The sequence below is a fragment of the Acartia tonsa genome, chromosome 3, assembly GCF_053477335.1.
Source record: "Acartia tonsa isolate MP-2025a chromosome 3, ASM5347733v1, whole genome shotgun sequence".
In the NCBI taxonomy this organism is placed as follows: Eukaryota; Metazoa; Arthropoda; class Copepoda; order Calanoida; family Acartiidae; genus Acartia; species Acartia tonsa.
This window is the reverse complement of record NC_137262.1, coordinates 57672232-57675486: the sequence shown is the minus strand read 5'-3', so window position 1 is coordinate 57675486 and position 3255 is coordinate 57672232.

The following is a 3255-nucleotide window of genomic DNA, read 5'->3' as shown; positions in this document are numbered from 1 at the left end:
GACATCGTTCTACTTTTTATTTTAGATTTATATCGTTCGATAATTTTTTAAAGAAATGTAAGACCTTTAGAAGATTTGTGTCGGCCAGCGAGAATTTGATTTTAGTTTAAAATATTGCCGCTAGAGCGCTTAAAATTAATTTTTGGTTGTTTAATTATATAAAAATGTGATTGTTTTTTAAAATTTATTTGAAAAAGTTGTAGTTTTAATTATTTAAAAAAGATTACATGATATTTAAATATTATAAATCTTATAATATATAAAAGCAGCATTATAAATTTTAAACAATTATTGAAATTTATAGCGTACTTAAGGTATTGTATCAATCATCGCTCTTTTCGACATTTTAAAAGTATAATCTATTGAGGCAATTTTGCCAATTTTGACTCATCTTAAATTAACGCCATTACATCGTAAATAACTATGTAAGTATTTCTTTTAATTTGTTTTGTGAAAGAGAAAATATAATGTTTGAAGTAACCAAAACATTAACACGCTATGAAGCTAGCTAGATCCTTCGATACAGACACATAAAAGCTTACTGCATTTGTAATAGGATAGCGTCTGCGGTAAGAAATGAGTTTTAAAAATAGCTTTAAACCAGCCAAAAACTTTAATCTAGAAATTAAATAGCCTAAAACCAGCACGCAATTCATGTGAAGCTACCATAAGAAAGGAACCTTTCGGTTCAATGGTTGGTGAGATATTAAGCAAAAGACATAAAACCTTATTACTTTATATAATTACTTGCGGCTTTGACCCTACCATCTATAAGAAACTGGAAAAAAAACTGACCATGTAAAAGCTTAAGACCATGCTCAGCTAGTAGTTGTGGAAATCTTATGATTCAAACAAAGTATTTCTACTTTGTAATTGGATATTATTAAGGTCTTTTCATTATACTAGATCGGAGCCAAAGTTGCTGTTTTTTTTTAATTTTAAATTGTCCGCTAGGACTCTAAATATTGTTTTAATATTACCAAATAATTCAAAATTAAAAATATTTTACCTAAATTTATTTATTTTTTACTTTTAATACATTTTTAGTGCAAAATATGCATTAAAATATTTTTTATTTTAAAAAAATTACTAGAGGACTTATATTTTACGAAAATTTTAGCATCAATGGTCTACAAAACACTAGTCAGTTTAGGGCTCATACAATAAATTACCGTTTCAACTAATCACATTTTATGCAGGCTTGTATGCCCCTGTTGGTATATGTTAAAGTTAAGCCTGAAGAATTGATTGATGAGCTTAACCATCCCATGACTTTTATGTTAAAGTTAGATAGCTGTTTATAAAAAGTATTCCAAGGGGGTAGATACAGCCCTATTTATTTTTCCCTATGCCCCGCTTTTGCATACTATAAAGCAGTGTTGCGGAGCCGTTTGAATTTGGTCCGGCTCCGTGGAGCCGTCTGTGATGATGGCGGCTCCGGATTTGGCTACGGCTCCGACCTAAAATCAAGAAAAACTCGACATATTTTTTTTCCCACGTCTATTTTTGACTTTTGATGGTTTTAAAGTTATATTTTTGATAAAAATGGACACATGACAAAACAGAGTTACCAAATTATAATTTAAAAAAAATCTCTTTATTTATCTAGTCTGAAGCCGGAGCCGCTTTTTAACAAAAATTATGGCTCCAGCTCGGGCTCCAGCAAAATATGGCGGCTCCGGCTCCGCAACACTGCTATAAAGACTTGATTATAGATTTCCTATGCTATCCGAACTGTACTGAAAATGTTAAAGGAACCAACAAGCAAAGTCTAAAATTGGTAGGACAATTCAAACATGCCTTAATTAACAGCTATCCTTACGGACCGACAATTTTTTTTATTTTTCTAGTTGCTAAATATGTTTTGTAAAATTTTGTAGTCTCGTAAAACTCTCCGTAAGCTGTAACATCGGTTGTATATAAATTTGAGTTGGAAAATTATAGTTTAGAAAAATCCGCTAGGTATCTCTAATAAATATAAGAATTTTTAATTAAGTCTTAAAAAAGTAAAATAATTGAATAATTGAATATATTTTTATTGTTTAAATTTTATTTAACAAGTATTCAATAAGTAATATTTTTAAAAATAGTATAATATTTATTAGGCGCTAATTTTTTACAAAAATTATTATATAAATAAAGTTTGTGGCTCCATCTACGCAGTATGCTTCTGAATTTTCCTTGTAAACCCCAATTATTTTGAGATCTTCAGATCGTTGAGAATATATGCTAACTAGCCAAACTTAATGCACGCCACCATGACACATCATTTATCATTTTGAATAACAATATCAGTTTTCTCTCACTAGTGTAAACCACGAACCCAGAAAAAAAATGAACCCCACTCCACAATTTTTCTTTCTTTTCATTTATACTTTGGAAACAAAAATTTTAAAATCCCAACCCCCGGGAGGTCGAATTCAACCCACCATTCATCTTAAGTGCCCCTATGTAATGTATAGCCTCTAGAGGCGTAGCCACTAGTAGCATATATTTAAATTAGGCATTTCAATTTCCATATTTACCAATAGCGTCGTCAATAGGCGTAAAAATTCATTAAAATTTGAAATTATTTTTCTTTCACGCTTCACCTCCCTACATTTCAATTTAGGATTACCAGGGAGGGAGGGAGGGGACATTGAACTGTAAAATTAAGTTGGTACCCAATGTTTTATAGACATTCTTTCTCGTTCGTTTGGTCAAAAACTTTGGGTACCTTTATTAAATCTTGATTAGTGGGTGCATAACTATTAATGCCCAAACTATTCAACCAATAATTCAAATATAAGAAAAGTTAAGTTTCTTTAACCCTTTAAAGGATACTAGCGGTTTCGCCCCTAGCCTCTAGGGGCTTTGCCCCATGAGGTGATATAAAAAAAATTAAAAAAAATTTCTGGTGCTGCCCACCATAATTTATGTGAAGTAGTTTCTCCAGAATTTTTTTTTGTGTGGGGGGGGGAATTTTCATTTTTGGGGGGGTTGGTGGTGTCTCACCTCCCAAGAAAATAGCTTTAAACCACCACAGGACCAATAGGTATATACCCTGAAGAGTAAAATTCGATCGGTTCAGTGGTTTTTAAGGGACAGACGGACAGACATCGTTCTACTTTGTATTATAGATGTATATTAATTTATTGTCCATTGTCTTATCCTTAAGATCTCTGAAACTTAGCCAGGAAACAATATTCTGATAATCAAATTATATTTAATATAATCTTGACTATTTGTTCGTTTTTAAAGATCTCGCTAACCACT